General features: G+C 28.6%; 2 protein-coding genes across 2 annotated transcripts in view; one reads left to right on the top strand and one right to left on the bottom strand.

Annotated features, from left to right (window-relative positions):
* LOC100574879 (cytochrome P450 6k1) overlaps positions 1-8,581 on the bottom strand; it is a 65,955-nt gene extending 57,374 nt beyond the window's left edge. Inside the window, 1 exon segment of the mRNA XM_008182285.3 lies at positions 7,500-8,581. The gene's annotated coding sequence lies outside the window, so the exon portion shown is untranslated.
* LOC100160267 (protein amalgam-like) overlaps positions 1-27,131 on the top strand; it is a 370,302-nt gene that overhangs the window by 176,041 nt on the left and 167,130 nt on the right. The window lies entirely within an intron of this gene.

Here is a 27,131-nt window from a genome sequence, read left to right as displayed (position 1 = left end):
CTAATTTAAAAACTAACAGCACACAATTGAATCTGCTGAACGAAAATTTGCTATGTCGTACGTTTGTAAGACGGAGACAACACATGCGTGTGCGACGTCCTCTTAAATTATATAGATTGTCAGTATCATCCAATCGTATAATATTGTTTAATGTTTAATGTTTTGTGTTTTTTTTTTAAATATTCCCTATCTTTATTTAAAAAAAAATATGTAAGCGTATTATCTACACGTACATCATAATATTATTATTATATCTACTCGTATGTGTATGCATTTGTTTACTTGATATAATATGTTTTTATTTATGTTTTAAATTAATAAATGGTTTAGAGTTATTGTTATTGTGTTTTATTTAACCTATATACCTCCCTTACGCTGATATTCAATCTCCGAATTTATTATTTTATTGTTTTTTATGTTTTGAAAATAGATACCTACAATATCATTTTATTACATTATTATTTTCTATGCATTTCCACATATCATAACATTAGTGCAAACAAAGAAAAAAATGTTATAAACAGTAAACAACCCGAATAGCGGGTATCATACACACATAGAATCTTTTTATTAAAGATTAAAAACTACGTGAAAAAAAACAGTCGTCAGAATTAGTAATAGGAAATTGGAAAAATTAATGTTGACCCCCACCCCCCCTTTCAAAAAAAAAATATAAACTTTTGGGTAACCTCTGTACCTATATAATATATTATTTACTGCTAGTAAAATTCATATTTATTTACAAGTAATAAAGTATTACTGCATTCCCTCAAAAGCTCGACCACGACATTCGTCGACATGTTAGGTACTACCAAAATACTATTAATGTTATTATATTTTGTACAATCGTACCTGTAAGTTTTTATCAATAAGTCATACTTAATAGTTTATGAATGAAAACTAATTACGGTTGTACAAAATTCAATAACAGTTATACATAAATCAACGGAGCTTATCATTACCGGTATTTCGATTCCCATATAGGTAGTTGCGGCAGAGCTTATACAATTTAGAACGTTTATCAAAATATATTGTATGAGCTCAAAAAACTAACATCAAATCATGAAGATTTTATGAATATTGTATTCCAATGGCATATTATATTATTATAATTAATCAAATTAATAAATGTTTAGAACTTCGAATTATATATAATGAGGCATAATAATACATTAATTAAAGCACTTATCATTTATTGTTCAAAACAACTTCTCTAATTTAATATATTTTTTTTTTTTTTTTTTTTCTATATTTGTTTATTGTAACGACCTCAAGGTCTTTGACAATGCTTATCACAAGTGGATAGTAGGGAGATCATGTGATCTATTTATCTATGTATATATCACTATATGCATGATACTACCCCCCTTCTCCAAGAGGAGACATGTGCGGTCTTCACTCCCAGTGGAGTGGGACCTAGTTGGAAACCGGATGACGCAATCGGACGACAGCACGGGAAAATGGTGACTGCGTAGAATCACACAAATTTTTTGCACTTTGCTATGAATCGAACCGATGACTGTGTGAGTCGTAAGTCAACTGTGTGACCACTGCGCCACTCCGGCCCCTAATTTAATATATGATTAAAAAAATATATATATAATTTCAAAACCAATCATAAATATATTTTTTTGAAATTTCCTCACAATCGTTTTTACTCCATGTATTAAATGTTGATATAATTTAGATAGATATGCATGTGGAAATATAACACTATGCATAACACAATATAATAATATATTAAGGTACACTTAATATCAAATGTGTCTACAACTTTATCTCAAGATTTACTTTGAATGAAATCATACATTACTGGATTATTGAAATTTAATTCTTACGTTTTTTTTTTTCTTAGAATTTTACTGAATATAATATTATTATACTGCACATATCAAGTGATCGTAACATCATTATGATATTGTAATATTTCAACTGATCGAACGTTGCTTTTGATTTTTAACGTCGTTACAGCTATGTAATTTTTATTTCACCCACTTACAAAATAAAAATAATTATTTTTATACTATACCTGGTATAACTCTATTTTGCCAGTGAAAAATGTACAAATATAAAATACAGCGCTATGGATGTGTCAGTTTTAGCCGTACTTCAGTTCATAGACAAAACAGTGACTATACCTACACGTGTAGCTTTGTGAACTAATTCGACCGAGATTCACCTGCGTTAGATCGGATATACTGCTTGGTAAATTTCGATCGTAGTTAAAACTACTCTCTATATACACTTTTCTGATATCTCTAAGAAAAATCTCTGAAGTGGTCGTAAAAATCGGTCGAGAAGTTTTTGAGTTTATAAGTTATAGAAATACATTCATTTTTATATAACATTATATAGATTATGTAAAAAATCCTCTTTTATTTCTGTAACCAATGGAAACCATACATACTAACAAAACAATTTTGAGATTCCTGTGTGATCCATCGTACATAAAAAGCTATGTGGGGGTTGAAAAACGGAGCTATAAACACTTCCCAGTTCCCGAGCTTCAAGAAACATATTGTTTGCAAAATATCGTGCCAATCGGTTCAGTGGTAGGTAGGTATTCAAAATTACAGGATGCTAAAGAAAGCCTAAATTTTTCGGAGTAGGACGCTTCTGCACTCAAGGCCCCCGTGTCCTTTGATATTGTAAATATTTGTATCATTTAAACTTATCAATTATTATACTAAAGTTGTATAGGTTGTACAGATTGATAAAATAATAATAATAATAATAATATACATACATAAAATAAAATAAAAGATAAAAATAAAAAAGAGTATATTATATTCAATATTAATTTAATTAACAATTTTTTTGTTTTATGTTTCGCAGGTAAGAATTTACATCCAGAAATACGTCCATTGTGTAATAAAAAGAATGTTTCGAAAAAAAGATTGGGTGAGTAGACCAGGATTTAGTATATTTAAGAACAAAATAAAATAATCCATAGAATAATCATATCGCAGTATTATTTATTGTGAAAGTTGCGTTTAACAATTCTTGATGGGCCAGAGTGTCTGAGTAATGTGCAGCGTATCTATATGCGCGTAACTTTGACACAGCCATGGACCACCGGGTTCGTTCTTAGAAGAGGTATCGGAAATTGACGATAAAAATACCAAACTATTTCGAAACGTCAAACTCACGATCTCCTACGCATTCAACGTCGACGCCTAACCACTGACTACCACCGCCATTTCGATACAACGTCACTCCTATTTAGAATGGTTGTGGTACGGTTGTGGTATACAGTTGTGGAGTCACGCGACCGCGTCAACTTTTCATAAAATATACTTATACGAAAAATATTTTATCTTTAATGTAAAATATAATGTCAATCGAATGTAGTTTGAGCAACTGTACCGGGTGATTATTTTATCATCGAACAATCGTTATTTTACAAATAATAAAATATGTTTTTGAAAAAAAAAAATGTATTACAATATGGTTTTTAGTACCTAGTGAAAAACACATTTTTTTTAAAAATACATATTTTTTTAAGTATCTTACTTTTTTGATTACTGACTTACAGTCTTGATTTCATTTTCTAAAGCAGAATATTTTTCTAAGTATTTTGATACATAAACCCCGAATTTAGAACTGTCGAGTAGTTCACAAGTTATAATAGTATTCAAAGTTTTGATGAGAGGAGTGGAGTGCTACGCGGTCACCCCGAAAAATATTGGTCCACTTATTCACTCATCAGATTCTAAACTTTAAATATTTTTAAGTTATAACTCATAAATTACTTATCCTAAATTCGATTTTTATGTGTCGAAATACTCAGAAAAATATTTTGTTTTCGAAAATCAAATTAAAACCGTATGTTGTAATTCAAAAAAATATAAGGATAAAAAATATTTAAAAATATAATTTCTTAGAAAAACCGTTGTTTTGCGACGACTTGAAACCATGTAAAAACTATTTTCAAAAACATTGATACTTTTTATATAATGAGTGTCCTACGTTAAATGAATCTCCCGGTATAGTATATGTACCTATGTAGTATGTATGATACATAGGTACTTCGGATTTAGATATATTATATAGGACTACCTACTGATATTATTGTATATAAATGATTGGTACCGATTTTGTTATCACAATAAAAGCAATAAGTGTATAATAATAATTATAATATAGGTAATGATATCTTAATAGCTTTCAAAGTAAATAATATTACAGAAAAGCTTAAAAAAAACAAGAGACAACTACTAATGATTTCAATATAAGTTATTTTTAGAAAGTAGTTTTATTATATTATGACAGGTAAATAAAATGTAAATGCTACTAATCCAACTCCGTCGATAAAGAGTAAATAAACACAAAACACTGAGTGTAAATCAACAAGGGCCTCATAAAAATAAGTGTTAGTTTTTGTTATACCTACGTCAAATATTATTAATGGCCGGTTAACTGTATCGGTACTGTTGTATGGATTATTAATTATACTTGAAATTTAAAAACTATAGATCGAAAAAAAAACGTAAATAAGAAAAAACTTAAAATATGACTATGGAACATTTTTTTTTTTATCAATTTTTAAGATAATACTTTTAAAAAACATATAATTTAAAGTTCATTACAGATAAATTTATTACAATGGAAATCAAAATTATAATATCTAGTATTTTATTTTTGTCAAGTTACTAAATACATTGTTTACGAATGATGACATGCAAGTAATATTTATTCTTTGATGATTTATATTGTATACAAACATTACTTGTTTGCATTATGATATCTTAATAATATTATGGTTTTGTGAATAATGCATTTTTGATTTAAAAATAAAATAATTGATTTTTTTGGTTACTTAATTGAATTTTATAAATTAATGGAGAACAAACCATACAATAAATACATAAAAAAAAATATGAAATGCAAAAATACAATTAAAACCCCTTATTTTAGTATGACTATTTAAATATAATAATTTAAATAATTAATTAATACAAATAATTTAAGTATTTTGTTTTAATTAACCTCTTTCTTTAAATAGTTTCTAATTATTGAGAAATAAGATCAAATGAAAACGTAAATTCCAAATCATAATGTTTACTAAAACCATTTAAAATACTTTGAAGTATTTATTTTATAAAATGCTTTAATACATATAAATTGTTAAGCTTTAGAAAATTATTCAAGCCTAACGGTTTTTTTAATGAACAGTTATTAAAAAGGGGGGAAAGTATGTAACCTGCACTATATGGCACATTAAGTGTCGAGAGTACCTTGTCATTGAATAAGTCACTTTAATGGGTGTGTTAAATTTGAATTCAATAATAAATCAATAACAATATACGTTACACGTAACACGTCAAGTCCCCACGAATTATATTTTTAAATTACAATAAAATAACTACAATTGTCATTCTTTGTTTAAATATCTAATTTTATCCAAATTTGAACATCAAATCTTTTTAGATTTTTAATTAGAGTATAAAATACTTACTTATTTTCAATCCTGAACTATAAAAGTTGAACATTTTATACAAAATGATTTTTAAATGTTTGTGATTTTGACGAATTTTACCAAAATTTGAATTTCAAATACTTAAAAAAAAAATTTCATTTATCTATGTATCTTCAATAATTAATATATTTAAATGGCTATAATAATGTATTCCCTGGTTATTTTGGAAAGTACTTTGGACTTTTCTTTTTTACCTCCCAAAGTACGAATTTGATATAATTTGCTACCTTCAGAAACACCCTCAAAGTTAAAAATTGACATTTTATTGATTCAAGAGGTGTTACATAAGAATAAAAACACATATTGTTGTAAAATGTATACATTCGTCGGTCTAATCAAAATCTAAAATTGTTTATATATTTTTAAATCGAGTATGAGGATATAACAATATTATGATTGGTAATAGTAGTGAGGTAGTTACATTAAAGTAGTATACTTGCATATTACATTAATTATACTTCATTATCAGAACCAAATACGATTTATAAAATATAAACTTATTTACTTTTTTGTCAATTATTGATCGTTACAATTTTCTGACGCAATCATAGAGGCATGGCAAATGTATCGTACATGTAACTTTTAGATGTGAGTAAAAAATACTAAGTTTGACGTGACACAGTGTTGTAGCTACATCCTGTCATAAAAACTAAATACACATTATCCAAGGGTCAAGGCTCAATACATACTTTGAACAGATTATTTTTACCTATCAACTTCTACGCCATCTAGTTGAAGATTAATTTAATAACTATATAAATTATAAAATATTGGAATGACTTACGTTTACTAGGTTTACTGACCTATTTATATAGGCATGGATTATTCCGCTGATCTATTGACTGTTTTATCAAAATAGTTTAAAAAAATACTTTTCACTATATATTAATGGAAGCACTTATTATTATTAGAACGGAAAAAATCCCTATAATGTATGTTTTAAAATTTTTATTATATTCCCGGGAACGATCCCGGTCCAATAACCCTCTGGGAATTTCCATGAGTGCCAACTAGATACAAATCTAAAGTACTTATCTTATTTCAGCTTTTGTTAATAATAAATAATATTTATTATTAATGTTTGTATTCAACTTACTAACTAATCGTTTATTAAGTTTTAGTGATTAATACTGTGAATGAACCTACCTATCCTACCTATCCTACCTACCTATAATGAAATAGTTACGCTGTGGAATATCTAATATAATAAAATAATAATAAGACACGTAAGATCGCTGCCATAACCTACAAACATACATAACGTATGAACCAGTGATGTTCAAACGTGAGGAAGGGATGAGGGGGATAGCTAATCTCCCATGAATTTTTTTCAATATTTAATATAACATAAATTATTAATTTTATGTTTAATGATAAAATATCTAGTGTATGTTAAAATAATTTGACCGCCACTGGTGCCATATACAATAAATTATTGTTTTCTTATAGTAATGAACTTTTTTCAATTCTTATTTCATTTTATCTGCGCAGAGTATATTTCGTTATGCCTACGTGTAAGTCAATACGGATATCAATCAATAGGTTTGTACAATCATATGTATTTATACATATGTTAAGTAAAATAATATCGCTCTAACCTACTAGAGCTCCAATCAGATGTAAAATATTAACTAACAGGGTAACGTGTCTGTAAAGCGATCCTCATAATTTTTATCACACAAAATGTGGATGACCCTGTTTATATTTGTATATAGGTATTATAGCTAACAATTTGATCGAAAAAAAAACTATTTTCTTTATTTTATAAAGAATTATCTTCAATTTGACACTAGGGCTCGGAAAATTCAAAAGTGTAATGATCTAGATTTTATAAAAAAAAAACCAGCAGGTCTTGACCGTTGAAACGAAAAAACGTTTCAAAAGTCCACTCTGCGAGTGCGACGACGTGTTATGGGTTAGATATTACGCTCTATAATATTATTGTTATACGTCATTGTCGTGATATTTTTATGGTGTTCGATGGAAATAATATTATTTTATAGTGATGTATTGTACTCACGCGCTGGTGTAATTCTGTCGTAATCCTCTCGGCCGGCAGACTGAGAAGTAGCACCTAAGTACGCACGCGTGTGATTATCGGTATAATAATAATATAATATAAAAAGTATAATATTATTATAATATGATGGCGTAGGTAGGTAGTGACTGACTGCTAAACTTCCCGCGACTATACCACTATTATAATGGACGGTCGTTCCCAAAGCGTACTCGACGGAGTTCTGAGAAAGAAAAAATAAAAACTTTCCGGCCGGAGAAAGTGATCGGCCGCGGATCGGACGAACCCCTTCCTGACGCGTGAACGGTATTATAGTAATCACATAATGACAATCATACAGCGATCAACTGTATTGAATAAACACCAGATAAACAGTGCGCTGTACACGCGTATTACGTGTATATAATAATAATATAAGACTATGATACTATTATTACTACAACACGTTATTCTATAATAATATAATGCAGGTTGGTCGTACATCTCGTGACGCGAAGACCACGGTACACAAACACGGTGACGTCATGTACGTCATGTACTTCCGATTGCGTCTAATATTATAGTTATTATCATTATAATTACAGCTAAACACATGATGCGTCCTAAAAAGCCTTAAAATATGCATGCATTCGTGCCCTGAAAGTCACCAAATATATCATGCGATAAAAACCAAACATGATGTGTTTAAGAATTTGATTTAAGCACCCCCCTCCCCCCAAGTTGTATTTCTAAACGATTTTATACTGTTATAAAACAAAATTCCAAAATCATCAACATTTTCTGAAAATTATGACTTGGCCCCTTCCCTCCCCTTAACCATGACGTCTCTAGAGCCGCACCTGACAAAAGGTTATATGGGCTGTAATAATAAGTTTATTATTTCTCACACACAAATATTGATAATTCGATATGTACGACCATTAATATAAAAGTATAGTAAAAATTAATAAACCTATATAATAATAATATTATTGGTAAGTTTGTTGATATCACTATGGAGAGGGAATGGTAATGCGTCCATATACTTCCATAGTCATTACTACAATAATATCAATTAATGTTTGTGGTTATTATTTTTTTTTTGTCGATTTATTAAATATTTATGGCTGATTACGCATATAAATTTTAAAATATATAATATGTATAATACTTGTATATATAGGCAATATAATTTTAAGAAAATATGAACATATAAATTTAAAAACAAGTGAAGTAAGCAAGTCGCTCTGCTAAGAAGTAGATTTCGAGACTTCGAGTGTACCTCTCCATTGAGTAGGTCACTGTAATGGATATGTTAAATATTAATTTAATGATAAATCGTTCCATACAAAAAACGATTATGAGCGGAAACGGTGTGTCAGCATTAGTATTTCGATTTATATAATCTACATTCTACATTAGTATTATACGACTACTACTGGTGATACATTTTTTTTTATTATTAATACGGCAGATTGAACTAGATACTTTTGCCAAAATATCGCATATCTTATATAACATAACAATTATATACTATTACAATAGGATCATAAACGTAACATATAAGTTATAAGTCAATACCGAATATACCTGCCTTAGAACGGTGTAAATTGAATTGTGGTAAAGGTAGGTATATAGCTAAGAACTTTAAAATTTAAATAAATATTTTGAAAACTGTATTGCGCATAAATTACAATAATATACGTAACAGCGGATAAGTTTCGAGTCTTTGAGACTAATATATTTTTAATTACAACAAAATAATATTTAAAATTATCAAAGAGAAATTGTTATTTTTCGTTTAAATAAACAATTGTATCAAGATATGTTTAAAAAAAAAATTTTACATATTATACAGATATTTATAATATTTTTTGATTTCTGTAGCAAAAACTTAAGAGGACAAAATTATGTTTTCAAATTACAATAAAAAAATTATCAACATAAATTGAAGAACAAATTTTAAATTTCAAACATATATACCGACATTCCTCGGAGGGAGCACTAAGAATCTAAAATTTTTATTTTAAATTTTTTACTTTACGAAGCATATTATACCCAGTATTTATTTTACTCGGATATATTTTGAATGATTATTGGGAAATATACAAACTGGCTTGCTACCTGTATTTATAAATAACTAGCTGATCCTGCGCACTTCGTTACCTGCAAAAAATTATAATATTAAAAAAAAATTGTGATTTGAACAACTCCTTTTCGGTGTAACTCAGCTTCCTCGGTGTGACAAATGTGACGGACAATGTCTGACAGCATATCAAGTAGGAAATGTGCGAACATTTGATTCGATGCATGCTCACAATGGATCTGCCCGATTAACCGATGGCAGCCAAATAATAAATACTAATTTCTACAAATTATTTCTCCTATCACCAATAGCAAAATTGTCCACCGTAAATCTCAGAATCCAAGGTTGAACACCGGATTGGACCTAAAAGGGTAAAAAATACTTTACGACCCATTCTCATACCTTCCAAATATACAAAAAAAAAATAACATTAAAATATGTCGAGCCGTTTCGGATGAGTGCGACGACAAACACCGTGATACGAGATTTATATACATCAGATAATATGAAACGTGCAAGTAACGTGTAATGGATAGTTTTTTTAAAATAATAATAATAATTTGTCACTCAAATAATTGGATTTTTTTTTAATTAGCACTATCGTTAATAATTATGAGACGTTGTGTTTTTCTTCGTATAATTCGTCTAAATCTTTTTCCAGATTATGGAACAGAAAATGCACTTTTCGTTTACTTAGGCAATTATAATCGACCGATAATGATATAATATACCTACGCATATAGTATAATTGTTTATATAATAATATTATAATACATTATTACTTAGGTACATATCATTATTATAATATACCAAAGGTTAACAAAAAAAAATAATGTTCACACCGCAGCGATAACAATATTTTTATGTTAAACTAAACAACAATTATATAATGGTACTAATATAATAATAATTGCCTATGGGCTATAATGGGACATATACGCATTATACTGGACCTCAACCGGTTATTATAATCGTGCGTGATCGGATCGTCGTCGTCGTCGTCGTAACATGGTCGATGGTTATTGTAGGTCAAGTACGCTACGACTGTTGTAGTTGTTGCAGACGATCTCCTAAGTCCTGCCCGGCCGGCTCGCCGCTTTCCGAGAATTTTCTTTTTGAAGACGAGACATCCGATCTGCAGCCGGTAGACTTTCTTTTTTTTTGTCTGCATTTTTCACCGATATTTACACTCGCCCATAAAATATACATATTATTATTATTTTTTTTTTTTATTCATGGTACAGCATCAACTATAGTAACTACTAGGTTATTATAGCTTGATACATATTGTTATTATTCTTTTATAGTACTTACATCATAACATTATTATCATCGCCTACCTACCTATTCTCGTCACGATCGTCTTCTGTTTTGCGCAATCGCGCTTAACAATAATGCGCAATATTATAATGTCACCATATTATCCCTTGACCCGGAACTCCAGTCCCTCTGTGACCGGATATTGGGCCTAAGTTTGTTAGAACGAGATGCTATACCTAAAGAATTCCGTCAAAACCGTTCTATTACAAACATAGGTATTATATTATTATTATACCTGAGTATAAAATATCGTACAATATAATAACATTATATTATTTATTGTTCCGCCGTGAAACGGAATTTATTTAGACTTTATTTACAATAATTTTTATTACACTGCGCCATCGCAAATGTTTGATTTAGCATATTAAATTCTGACTATTCGCCCCCGACTCATTTCGTTGCGAATGACGTACTTTTCGATTTCGTCCGTGCATCATCTTATCACTATTACCTACTTGCTTTAAATGTTTTCCATTTTCCCGGGACGAATGTTGGAAACGTTTCGCGTTTGAACTGTTCTCACGGAAATTCAATATAATATCTTATTATACATCGTGCCCGCCGTTGAAGTTTATACGACTATACCTCTTTAGTAAAAAATTATTCGATTTTTACCGAATATATCAGTGTAAAACGTATTCCAGCACTAGTTCACTTGATACGATTGAAATATATATTTTCATGTTTACTGCTATTTCCTTACACAATATTATTATATAACGCAGTAAATTAATTTTTCTTCATTGCCATGGCATAATTTTTCATTTTTGCGGACGTTATCAGATACGTAGGTGGTATATAATATGTGGGACAAATATTAAACCGTCTTTAATTCATTCAAACTTACCTCGCTCGACAGCAGTGCAACTAGTTACATTAGTAACTTCGTTTTTGAGTTATACCTATATCTGTATATTTTTTTTGTGTATATATCAAAAAATTCACATCATCAAAGATGTTTCAACTCCATTGACTCGTTTTACACTTTTCTCGAACAGTGCAAAATATTTTACTCGAATGAACTTTTTGTGTTTGATTTTTGGGTGAGTAACTGAAACCATCAACATAATATTTTTTGTTCGCATGACACATTTAATTAAAAACTTAATTATTAATATTAATTCCGTTATCTTGTTTCGGTTTATTATTTTTCTATTAGCGATTTAATTCCAACGCAGACCGTCTAATCCTCTGTTAATTATTCTTCATTCTATATATTATTATATTCCATAAACTGAGAATATTGTACTATGCAAATTCGAACCACTACATTCAATTAGTTTAGTATACATATTATCATATTTTAACTCTTCCCGTGTTCTGTGCTCGTAATTGCTTTTAAAGTTTTCTTTAATATAACACTTCCGACGAACGGTTCTTTTTTTTAATCTTGTATATTTAAATATACAACTTATTAAATTAGTCCATGAGCAACTGTTTGTACATCTAAATCAGAAAAAAATTAAAGCACGCTACTCGATATTTTTCCTCTACCAGGAAAATCTATGCATCATAACCATGTTTTTGTTAATAAGTACCTATAATAACAAAAACCTTACAAAAATTTGATCAGAAACAAAAAACGTGTGTCCTAATATTTATATTGAAAAAAAAAAACATTTGGTAGGTAAATGGGTAAATTATATGTATTAGGTATATTTGATAAAACAATTAAATAATATTTATGAATAGTAAAAACAATTATCTAACATTATCTTGGAATGTATATTTTGCTTAAAGATATAAAAACTACCAATACTCAAGAAAAATGTATTTGGACAATGTTACTAGCTTCGACGCACAGTCGAAACTGACCATTATAATGCATAAAAATATATTTAAAAAAATTATTTGGGAGCCCAATTTTATTAAATTAAAAAAGTTAAATCAACACTTCGAAGTCTGATAATATCCATGTATACCTCTAGTGGAGACTACACGAAACCCAATATCCTAACCAGCATAGTGTCCACAGAAAAGAAAAACCATTATATTATAAAACCAATATACCTATGCTTTGCTCCTTCCACGCAGAATCTAAAAGAAATATTTATTCTTTTGGTCCTATAATATCTCACTACAAACGTCGACGATGTTCTTAAAGCATACATTTAAACTGGTTTATTCAGTTGTTTGTATTATAGAACTAATTAAATGTATTCGTTTATAACTGTAATAATATAATGTAATGTTCCTATTAATTATAAAGGATAATTGTATCAGTAGGTTAACCTAACCTTGTCGTATTCAAAACTAGAAACTGTATAAATGTATAATAGTCCATGTTTATCTTTTGCAAATGTATAATAGATGTCCATAGGTATTAGGTAATAGGTATTATTGTTAGTTAGTTCTATATAATTATTAATTTAATATTAATCTGCTAAACTTGTTTTTACTCGATCACGACAATGTTATTTTTGACCAATTCAATATAAATAAAGATATTACTACGTATACCTAATACCTATGTATAAATATATTTATAATAATATATATATCTAGTTCAAATTGTTGTGATGTGCATACGAATTATGAAAAATAAAAAATATATTCCTTACAAGTTAAATTTAAGAACGTAATAAGGTGTTTCCTCGATATAACTCGAAGTACGGGAGATTGTGGACAAATTAAAGCTTATCGAAAGGAAAATTGTTTTATTTATAGTGTAGGTAAATATTAAAATATCAAATACATGAATGTGAATGAGAACCATTCCAAATATCATAATATTAATCTACTTAAGAAATAAAAATTAATATTTGTTTATGTCATTTTTATTATTCAAGTTATACTTTAGTAGTTATATAATAGCTGCTGTTGTTAATAATTAATTTGTAATTATTACAAATTTAGACAGCAATAAATTATAAAATAAATTACATTATAAGTGTCTAGTGTTTGATTTTGTTGTTACTAGAATTACACGTACATTGTTAAATATAGAATGTTTAAATCCATGTATGTGAGCAACTCTACACAGTATGTCTCAGTGAGGCCGAGTAATCTCATAGATTTAAATTTAAATAAAAACTAAGCACATAACAAAAAAAAATATCAACCCGACTATTTGGATATAATTTTTTTTAATTGACAATTGGGTAAACGTTTATTGAAAAAGAAACGTTTCATATTATTGTTTAAATTATTATTGTTTGATGTAATTAGAGTATTTAGAGTATGTATATGATTTTTAATATACAAATACATTTAACCGCCGTATAAGCTTTTATAAAAGCTATTATATAATAGTATTACAGATTGATTTTAAACACGATTTTATTATACTCATGAAATAATGTAATTATTTAATGAATCAGAGATACCTATAATATATTTCATAATATTATATTATACATCAATATTTAAAAAAAAACTATTATTTGAATTTGAATATTGGCATATAGCAGCAAAATCCATGTCAACAAAAATGCAATACAAATAAAAACGATGATAAACGTAACTATAATAAAACCATTCAAGCTCAGCTTTTTGTAATTATACACATCACGATTTTATGTCACATTTGAATAGTGTGCAAACAAAAATATAGCCAGATAATTAAACTACTATTTACTAATACGCATTGTGTCACGTATAACTATTTTTTTTGCTAGAAAAAGGGAAAGCTTTATCATGTATTGCTATTAGGAAATTATAAACCACTTCGTGATTCAAGACGTTTTAGCATATCTATGTGAATTCTTTTAATTGTTCTTAACGATTACACAAATATAAAAATTTGTTACAATAAACCAAATCAAGGCTAATGATGTACCTTAGGCACGTCGTAATTCTAAAATAAATAAATAATTTCTCGTGTTTAATCGATAGTTTAATCGAACCAGATATTATGTTCAATATTATTGAGCGGTAAATTATAAGTAATGATAGGACTATTATACGAGACAAGAGTTTTGTGATCATGTTCAACTTTGAACAAATTTGTGTTGGACTTGTTTTTAATTACATTGTGTTAAATGAATGTTGAAGTAAAGGATATACAAAATAAATAAATATATGTCAATTACTCAGTTCACATCCGTGTTTTATTATTGAATTAAAATCTTAAATTTTAAATTAAATTTTCAGCATGTAATTAATTTGCTTTTTAATTGTATTACAGACTTGATTTTAACAGCAAAGAAAACTAATTTATATTTATTTGAGTAGAAAAGAGTTGCTGAAATAAAATTGTAATAATTGTTAAAAGATAAAGACAATTAATGAAAAAAAATAGAATGGAGATAAAAAAAATAAATAAGCCAGCAGTTGGTACAAGTAAATCAAACGAAAACGCGTAAAAAAGGTTCATTTAAAATAAACAATAAATAATCAATAGGAAATAGAAATCATCGTTACGAACGCACATAGACTTTATATAATTTTGTTTTATTCGAAATGAAGGTTCGTTTGAGTGGGATGTGCTTTCGTTGATAGGAATCGTATTTAATTAAGACTTCATATTATTATTATATTTCCAATAGCCGTCTCACGAAACGCTTAAAATTGTATGTTCGTCGATGTTCACTCGTCAATAATAATTATTAATTTAAATATTATTATAATATTCATTCCGAAAGAGTTAATGAGAGACCATAGTATTTTTATAATATGTGTATACACAAACAAATTTATACGATATAATATTAAATATATACTATATACGCTCAATGATATTACATAACATATTATAATATGTTTAAACGTTATCATTTTACACTTTTACCTATAACCACGAAATTACGTACATAATACAATTATTATAATACAAATTTGTGCGTCTAAAAAACAGTTTGATTATAGTATAGACTAAATTTATATTGTTAGGGATAATGTGGTATAGCCAAACAATATCGATTAAAATATTATGTTTGTAACTGTGGGATTTACTCGTCATAATGGAGGTTTTAGTATGAATTTATCCATCCGAAGAAATATTTTATATTTTATACAATCATTTCCAGGGTACGAAAATTACCAAAGTCGTTCAACGGGTTTTATTATGAGTCGTAAAATATACAATACTTTAGAGATTTTTATAGTTAAAAACATCTATTTTTTTTTTTTTTAAGGCAAATGAACAAAAACTATACTTAAATACTTTATATAATATTATGTAATATACATGACGTACGTAAAAAATTCATGTTTCTAAGGGCAGAAAAACAAAATAATATTCTATGGAACGTTTATTATTGCTATTAAAATATTTATTTATTTTTGTTGTTTTATCATTTACTGCCAAAAACAGTTTAATGATGTATTTTTATGAGTTATTGATTTTGTCTTTTAAAACGGAATTTTTAACTTGTTTTTCTTCCAAAGTCAATATTTTTCCATGAAACTTGTAGGTATATGTTGTAATACACAAATGTAAAAAACAAAAAAACATTTCACTACTTAATTAACGGAATCTAATAAACATTAAAACTTATCACAATGCATTATATATTATTAATAGACTGTAGTTTCTAACTTTCAATCTTGTTAATGGAAACACAAACCTGCAGAAAATCAGAGACAAGATAAAATTATCTTTGTCAAATATTAGTTGTGCAGAAACGTATACCTACTTAGATTAATATAATTAAATAATTAATAAGTTGTTGGTGGTATACATTTATATTCAAAAAAGAAAACTATTTGCCTATAGTGTTTTATGAAAAAGTTATTGTATCGATATGAATATTTTTTTACATTTTGAGATTTCAATTATCATTTGTATGAAGCATACAACTCTGCAGTCACGTCATTGTGTTTGACATTCTCTCTTGGGACATATAGATGTTTTTCTTCAGTATAATTCACAATGACACAACTTTAAGAAATCTCTGTTTTTAAACTAGAGTTGTACACCTGTATCCGAAAATTGAAAAGTTTAACAACGGATTTTGCATTCAAAACAGAGAAATATTCAAACGTATGGAAAACGCGTATTCTCGGTACTTCACATGATTATTTCCTAAAAATAAAAAACTATATTCATGTTTAATGGGTTATATACCTAAAGGTACGATATAATACGGAGAAGAACACCATTTTTCTAAGAAAAATATAAATAACGGACTTGTATAAGATACGTATTTTTACCTATTTCTAGACGATAATGCACAAAAATAAAATAATAATGTATGTATAAAAACTTACTTCAAATGACTTAATAAAGACTTTATTGTATAGTTTAGGTCATGTCGTGGCTTGTAAAAATCTAAATCACAGTATTTATTCGTGGAAGCTCGAGTAAATTTCAATTTATATTTAAAAGAATGATACATTATATCAAAAACGTATTTTAAAGTTTACGTGGAAAACCATACTGAAACAACTTATCTTACTCACGAGATATTGAAAATCACAATTACCTACATAATATAATATTTTCAATTTTAGAAATACGCAGCATTATTATTAAAAACAAACGCATCGTGTGCTGTGCGCACACGCGCCCCAGCCAAATGAATTTCTATATTTTTTAAATCCACGTCAAAGTTGTAAGTTTTAAACTTAACGACCCAAGACCAGAGGCTTACAAAGTGGTACTACGTCATCAGTGACCGACACGGGTAACGGGCTCCTTTGAAAAACTTTTGTACTTACTGCAGTTGTTAAACGTACCTTCTGTATTTTTGCTCGTGCTTTTTTTCTTTGTACAAGCTCCAGTTAAATATTTTGATTATAAAAAAAAACACAAACAAAACGCACTGTTAGCAATGCTGCATGTTTATTTCGTCCTTTATTTAATCGAAGGATAAAAAATTCCCTGGACATTTTAATGTCATCACACCAAAGATAATATAATCTATGGCCCGTTGGAAAAGTATCAGATAAAATACGATAATATTATATTTTACTATTGTGTAATACACAATACACGTTATAACTGTTGGTACATTATTATTATTAATATTTTATTATTAGCTTTATTTTGTTTTTTGTTACATGGGAACAAAAGTGTGAATAATAGACAAGTTTAATTAACACTAAAGTACAAATTTAATTCAATTGAGTGAAAATATGATATTATATTATTTACATCATTATAAAAGAGCACTGCGCACATTTTTACGAGTACAAAAAAATTATGCTCTCATAACAGTTGTATTGATTTCGGTTATTTTCAAACGACTCGATGAATATAAAGTTACATATTATAGAACTCAAAAACTGACAAGACCACAAGGGGATAAGAATAGTGTATTTCTAACGAAAAATTGACAAACAAGTGAAGTTTGGAATATTATCATATTCTACTTTTGTATAAAGAATAAATATAATAATATTAAATCATTTAATAATGTAATGCTATTCTTAAAATAGTATTACATATTCAAATAAAGTTAAACGTAATAACGGAATTGCATTGTATTTATTTTGAATTCTGTGAAACTTGTAACTTAACTACTCTTCTGACTTGAAAATAATTATAATAATATTATGATCAATACACATATTTTTATATATCATAGTATTTATACATACAGGACAATTAATATTATTTTTAATTGCATTGTAGACAGAAAAAATATTAAAGCATTGTCCGTCGTTTCTATGTATGAGATAGGTACACACCTCATGTGCATATCGCCTTTATACAAATAAATATAAAATAATAATATAAGTTTGCGAAATCGGCTTTGCAGGAGTGGATTTATTCTAAAATATTAGTTACACAAAAGAACTATACCACTATAATACCGGCATTATCATCAAGACCGATTTTTTTAAATATTATTTCAAACCGAAACCGCAGTTGAAAATTTGAAATTCTCGGTATTATTTCTTTTGCTCACCGCAAACATGATAACGTTTTTCGCGGTCAGCGCGACGTCTTCAACATTAATATCAACCAAAGACGACTGTGGTTTTTGGGAGCCACAGGTACATAGGTACCTACAACAGTAGCTTATTTAGCGGGCTCTATGCCCATATTGGGTTTAATTATTGTACCAAAGCAAAACCGCACAGTCTAAAGTTTACGGCATACAGCCATCTCGCACGATGTAAGCAGCAAATTGCGGGTATACACACCCTTAATAATAATTATAATATGTATAAATAAATAATAATATATACCGGATGGTTCGTTTATTATTGACCACTCGTTATTTCAAAAAGTATACATTTTTTCGGAAAAAAAAAGTTATACGGCTTCTAGCCGTTAAAAATGACATTTTTTAAATATCTATACATTTTTAATATTTTTAACCTTAATTTTTTTTAATTTTTACTTTTTTATATCACATGCAATTTTTACTGAATGTTTATAATAGCATTTTCTATAGGCCGAACAAATTTAAGAATATTTTATATTTCGATTTAACATTTTTTGAATCATATTAATCACAATACATTTTTTTTGTAAATTAAAATTATATAATCTACAAAAACAAAAAAATTAAATAAGATGAATGTCACAATAATTGACTCGAATGGTTTTTGATGTATAACTTTCAAATTTTTCCCACGGTATAGGTATAACGTTTAAATAAATATGTATTGATGATTGATAGTGACTTTTATTTTACAAAGCCATGTTAAATACTGCAATGTTTCATTAAATTATTTTAGTTTCGTTTTAAGTTTTTCCTGAAATTCCATTTCCTTAATGTAGTATTCTCAGATATCTGACAAATGTATTATGTAACAAAAAAAAATGTCAAAAATAAAAATTAATAAAAAACGTAATGCCATAATAATAACTCACGACATTCTAAAAAATTGTTAACCTAACCTTTACAACCTGAATATATAAAATAGGCACTTAAATAAAAAAATTTGGTGAATATGTCCACATCAGTCAAACAACAAATTGCGACAAGCTATTGTGCCATTTCGCTTAATGTGGTAGTTTTTCGTGCTCTGGTATACAAGAAAATTTCAAAAATTACCAGTTTAAAGTATCGTTTTTGTTCTTGTTCCAGTCTACGGAAGATAGCCATAAAGTGACGTTAAGAAATATATTTCGAGGTTTTTCAACTATTCAAAAAGTGGTTACCTCCATGGGTACACAATTTATTATACATTAAGATAAAATACATACTATATTCTGTCGTTGCAGTAGTAAAAATTCACTCTTCATTCCCCTCAAAACGTACGAAATTAATAATTGATTTAAATCTAATTTAAATTAACTGACTATATAATTATGTATAATAATATCATACTGTAAGACATTTAAAATAATTGTATTTAAAACACATAAATTCAAAAGGTATTTAAATCGTATAATTTTTTATATTAAAATATTTATCTGCGTTATTGTGAACTCTCTATAAGACTCTCCACTACAAGCAATCAGCTTATTAGAGAGTGGCGAATATTGCAAGCTCTCCCATTAATCTTTATTTTTATTCTATTTTATTTGTAAAATAAGACGTAACAACTTATTTACAATTTGTACAAAGATAAGAAGATAAATATCAAGTGTAGTTATGTTGACCTATACCTTGTATCTAAAAATGTACCTACCTAGATTTGATCAAAATTATATAATAATAATAACTTTAAAGAAATAATTGCAATAAATAAATTAAAAATTTACATTTAGAATCAGTAAAATAAACATACTTTAAATTTCGTAAATTAAATACAAAAATTTGGATGACCAAAATTTACTTGAGAAAAGCATACAGCATTTGAACAAAAAATTATCCGTTCGTTTGGGTGAGTTTATAATTAAGAGGAGCAGCATACTGTTTGTTCACTCTGACTTACGCATAATATGTCAAATTTGTGTTTAGCAGAACTAATTTTATGTTGTTATCTTTAATATTATAGTTATTATAAATGACATTTTATTAAATTTAATGTTTAATTTATTAGCTATTATGTTAGATATAAATATCATTTTTAGCTAAATTACATAATATTATGATACCTATATAAAATATACGCCTAAACAATTAATGAAATATATTAGATGTCCATGTAGTTATGATATCGCAAAAATTATAATTTGTATAAATTCACCCAAATGAAATAACCCAGACAGCATTTTGTAATGATAATATTATAATAGTATTAACATAACGTTATACTAATATTATTCGTTATTAAAATGTTATAATAATATTAATAAAAAAGAAATTGCTGTCTGGGAAGCCACCCCTTCAAAACCCATATTTACTTTTTAGTTTATGATACCTCTAATACTATACCTCTAGTACTTGTGTATCCATATTGTAAATATATTGTAGACTCGGGTAGCGGAGGAGATTCATACTTATATATTGTACAGTTATTTAAAATATACCCAATTTGAAATAAATTTAATGTTATAATAAAATATATTATAAAAAACACGCAAATTCAATAATTAAAAAATAATCGTATTTTTTGGTGCTTCCATATTATTATTATTTATACATTTTCGAAGCATTTGCGTGTAATTTCCAAACTATAATGTATAATTTATATACAACGGATCGATGTTTTAGATTCTGACCGGAGCGAGGAAGGTATTGGTTTTACAATGGTGCTTATTTTTTTTTTATTTTTATATCCTGTATACAAAATTTCTACCAGAAGAAGTGTTTCGATTTCAACGTATAGTACTTTATCTTTTAGCAAATTGGATCAAGATGGTACTTTAGAGAGGTCATTTTCCGATTTTCTCAATAGTTATATTTAATGCCACGGGAAAAACCACCGACAAATTACGAAAAAACGCTAAAAATGGGATTTTAATTTCTAACGCTTTGTTTATCACCATAGAAACGAATAAAAAATTATAATATTATAATATTAATTCAACTTACATGATTAAATAAATAATAACAATATAAAATATCCAGACTGACAAATCGTCTCCGCTCAGAATCGTTTTTCTCATACAATGATATTTTATCATTGTATTTAAGTCTAAAACAACCCATTATACAATGACCCACTTGTAACCTACTGTACAGCAGAGCGACATCCACTTTTTTTTTTTTTTTTCCAGTCAGTTCTGTCCGTGGGGCCGGCCCTAGAATTAAAACGAATTTCACTATCCCTTGTTTTATACCCATAAGTGACGTGCATGCAGTGCCGTGCTAACCTTCATATTGACTCCAATTATATTAAATACAGGTCATATTATTTAAACATTTTTCGACCTACGGCACTTGCCCTATTTGACAAACCCCCCCCCCCCTCTTGGTGTGATACTGTGTTGATCGCTAAACAATATTACAACAATTCTGGCACCTACTTTTAATATTACGTTAGTTTTCGAACACTGAAAATGAAAACGCTCGACGGATTATCGTCTGCGAATGCGTATAACGTTATTATAATAATGCGATGTATTATATTATTATTATACTATGTTAGTATTGTGTTACGGTCAAACGGTTTATCGTGTCGTTTTAGCGGTGTTTTGCGTAGTCGTATCTTGACGCATAACGTAACCAAGAATAATAATTCTTTCAAGAATAATGTTGTTGTTGTTCTCGTCGTTGTTCTCGTGCGACCCGCTATTAATTTTATTAATATCTCCAAGTGTTACTTAGTAGGATGACTTAAAAATAAAATACTTTTTCGTATCGAAGGTGTATATAAAATTGTATCGCTGTATTGCGGGGGAGCCGAGAACGACCGATCTATGACATTCCGTTTAGATTCTGAGCCGAGTCATAAGGAATTGTAATAATATAATCTCACAATAGAGATGTATTTTTTTTTTTACGTAGGTACCTGCTGCCTATTTTTATTTATTTTTTGCACCGGAAAACGCTATTTTGAGTAGTGTAAACCAACAAAAACGTTTTATGGTGTACCTTTTTTTTAGATTCAACGTGGATTGTATTTTTTTCTCGAATTTCCCCTAATAGTGTTTTTGGAAAATCGTGAATGTTGTACCAATGGCTGAGTAATGTAAGTAAGCACCACTTTCCCTAGAACAAAGTTTTGTCCGTTTTTGGATGCAGTTTCGTTCAGAATTGTTTATCGAAAGCAATGATTTATTATCCGAAGATACCCACCCCGATCCGGTATCACACTTTTGCTCATATAAATATTACATAATATTATATAGTATATATATATTATATTTATAAAGTTAATAGTTACATACGTACATGTAGTATACTTACATAACGACTTTAATCATAAAGTAAGGAATTTCGGGAAAAGTGCTCATAAATCATAATAATGTGTATTAGCACGCGTATAACGACAAGGGACGGTTATCGGCTGCTGTTACCATCGTATAATATTATAACATATGTGTGTATTATAAATTTGTATTCCCTATCGCGTTTTCAATTTTTAAAAATTCCGACCCACCGCCCTCGCACGGCATTTCGTGGTGTGTTTTTGAAAACTTACCAACGGGTCTTCGTTCTTCTCCGTCTGCACCCGCTTTAATAATAATATTGTTATACGATCGATCGGCGAGTATTTCTCGTTATAAACTCATACATAGACGTCCTATAAATATAGCGAGGATCATCCTAATCATTACCCGTTCGTTCCTCCAGATAAAACTTATACTAGTCTATCGAGACTATATACATATGGATTCTGTCGACATCTCCCGCCTATATACAATGCCGTATACTGTTATAGTGTTATATATACATATTTCGATATGTGTGTAGGTGGGTGGGTGCGTGTGGGTATGGGTGTGTGAAAACTATACGTAGTGTCCGTATATACGCTAATCCGCCGTGCTACACCCGCGGATTACCACAAAATTCCGGGCAACCGGCCGAGATAAAATTTACTCGCCACCGTCCACAAATAACACCCCTATACCTAATATATTATAGAACTACAACTGTTGGCTGTCCGGTGGTAGTGTAGATAAGTGCACATCATCCCTACAACTTTACTGCTGTCGTCGTTGGGACGTAACAATAACATACTATAGGTTCTATATAATATAGTAAATAATAATATTATGTCCTCGTAAAAATATTTATGAATTACAAATAATATTAATAAAAACAATATAATAATAACAAAATAATTGTGTGGCTCGGTGGTTGGCTCCAGTCACAAAACGTATTCCGAAGTCAAGCACCAACCGGTGCTACTAGTTCTCGGATGGGCGACCACCCGGGTTTTAGTGACAAATCCTTGCCACATATTATACACACGTGTTCTAACCAATCGTACCCTTCTCACAGTTAACTATCTACTAAACATAACCAACCAATGGCCTATGTTACTGAGGGTTAATTAATAAAAAATAATAATATGTAATGGCTCCCTTACAATAGTCCACAAACGAGCTATAAACGTCACAGAAATATATTTATACTATTTACTAATATATACGTGAGTGTATGTTTACTATATATATATACATATATATAAATATTATTTACATAATATAATGTAGTGGTTCGTTCATATAATTTGTAATAGTGATTCCCTGCAGTGAGACCCAATGCAATGGAATGTGTCAACGTTAAATTCTAATCCAATTACACGCTATACCCGACCGTTAAAGTCATTCTCGGGATTTATTATGAACCATAATGCTATTATTAGGTATGTAATATGTATATTAAAATTATATCGATCTATATTTTCTGTTAGGTACCTACGTTTACTGTACACCATGTACGCATTTAAAACGTTCCTGCGGCCGGAAGTCATGTAAGCTATTGTTAACTTGACGACTTGGCGTAAACAACAGACATAAAATAGACGAATAATAACAATAATAATTAATTTTATTAAAATTCAATAAGTTATGTTCGGGAGGAATTCATTAGGACTTCTGGAGTCTGCAGAACAACCTCCAATTATTATATGGATCGGACCTATTTCTTTTTTTATATCATGGCTTACATAATCTGATTTATAGGGATTAGTTAATATTTTTCTATTTAGAAATGTAATAATTACTGTAATAATGAAATTAGTTTCATATAATCATGAAATAACTAAAATGATTTTGTTGCTTTGTACTTTTTTATACGTATAAGAACCTATAAATAAATGCTTTTTTGATTGATTCAAGTAATTGAAATTACTTCATAAGTAGGGCCAGGATTTCAACGGGAACTGCCTATATTTTTTTGTGCTCTAAAAAAATTCATACCAAGATTCACATAGCGGATATATAAAAAGTAAAAGTTAGCTGCAATTATTTATCATTTTATTAGTTTTGAATGCATATTTTATACATTTTTTGAAACTTTTTTTATGCAATTTAGAAATTCAAAATAATAATACGTATATTATGTCAATTGATTTTGTTCGCATAATATTTCTCGTATCAATTAATGTCAATCTTTTAAATTTTTACAACCTCGAAAACGTCTTTATCTGTGTACCGTGCGATTGACGGCTGTCAAGTTAGTTGTCTAGTGTTATATTGTGATCGTGTTTGTTTCGTTCTGTATTTCTTTAGAATGACTAAAAACCTAACTTTGTTAATCTTAAGGTTGTAAGAGTGTTAAAAATTCCAAAAGTTACATTGCTGGTTTTCTCTCACTTGTGTGCTTACGTTAATTTGGTGCAGACGTTACGTTAACGTTTTTTTTACGTTACGTTTTACGTTAACGTTACGTTAACTGTCATATTATAATACACAATAATAATATTAATACAAAAAAAAAAATACAGTTTTATATTGTTATTTTTTTAATATTACGTATAGTGGTACCTGTTTAATATATTAAAACATATCACTTTATATAGGCACTGAGTAACGTACTGCGTATTTACGACAAATTGATCGATTTGAAAGGTTTTGCGCAGCCAAATTATCTCCAATTCAGATTATCGTAATTGTCGAAAAGATAAAATGTAATATCATGTCTTAAGTCAGTATGATAAATTATGTATCACATTGTATAATAATATGTAATACGTTTATAATTTAAAACTTTTAAGTCAATATTACATTTTACGTAAGAATACCACCAACGCGCAATCAACACTCAAGTGTATTTCAACGTTAAAAAAATGAATAGTATTCGAGTTTGGTGAAGGGTTTTTATAATTTTCAACTGATGGACCATTTTGTTTTGTACATTTTCTGAACTTATAATTTAAAATGTAAAATTAAAACGCATTATACCTGCGACGTGTGGAAAAACGCATGCAAACTGTGGTGAGAATTCGGTATTGAGTTTTTTAGAAATTGTTATGCTTTTTTTGCTTCTAAATCCAAGCCTTACTGATTAAACTTCGTTGGGTGAAATAAAAATAATAGCTTTTATCTCACGTACGTGGGTTAACTTAGGTACGAGTTAATTAAAAAAAAAAAAAAATATCCAACAAAAATTCATGGTCAAACCTCTGACTTTCACTCCTGCAATACGTATTTCTTAACAATATTTTATCATGAAAAAATAAAAATATCTTTATGATAACCACTCGAAAAAATGTTTTCATTGTTTTCAATTCAAAATTTCACTGGTTTACGTGCTTTTGTTTTGTTGATCGACTTCCCTAATTTCGTTAACCTACCCATCATATACGCACGAGTATTTCGATGATTTTCGTGGACATTTCGATGAAAGTGAATGGAAATTTATGACATCGTACGCGGCAAAGTACTTACTACGGTTTGAACCAACAGCTAATGAAAAATGAACACCTACAAGCAAATGTTACCGCGGCAGGTGATAAATTTGAATAAAATGCATACGGTGATTGATGTACCTACTACGAATGAGTTCGTTGTTTATAACTGAAAACAATGTTGACTTATCATCGCGCAAGTATATAATACTATACCTAAACTATATAGTTTTTGCAATTGCGTGATGGAAACAACGTAGGTAGGTACCTGTACAACATGTTTCGGGTGGTTAAATCTACCCATATAGATGCGCGTTCGTTATCATAATTGATGTTCACGTGATAATTATTCGAGCCCGGAGGAGAGAAGGTTATTGCGTTAAATTAAAATGTAAATGAAACCAGATAATTGGTTTACGCGTGTAAAGGAATTCGAATGCTTAGCAACCGTCTTGGTCCCCCACGAGAACACCTTAGGGAAATAATAATATTCACAACCGTTTCATCTAGAAATTAATATTTTTTTGCATTTCCGTGTACAGAGTAAGTTATTCAATATTCACAAACCGGCAGATAATCATTACGTCATTAATAACAGTGACACACACGTTGGACGGATGTAATAGGTATAATATTATAATAATTATCAGAGCTGAGCAATGTGAGTTATCATTATTTAATTTCAACACGACAATAATATTTATATACAGACAATAATTTATTATGTTATACCCATCGAATTTTATGTAAACAAATTTAATGGTTTTTCTAATTATTTC

The sequence above is a fragment of the Acyrthosiphon pisum genome, chromosome A1 (assembly GCF_005508785.2).
Source record: "Acyrthosiphon pisum isolate AL4f chromosome A1, pea_aphid_22Mar2018_4r6ur, whole genome shotgun sequence".
In the NCBI taxonomy this organism is placed as follows: Eukaryota; Metazoa; Arthropoda; class Insecta; order Hemiptera; family Aphididae; genus Acyrthosiphon; species Acyrthosiphon pisum.
The sequence above is the reverse complement of the archived record's forward strand: the minus strand, read 5'-3'. Positions and strand labels throughout refer to the sequence as shown.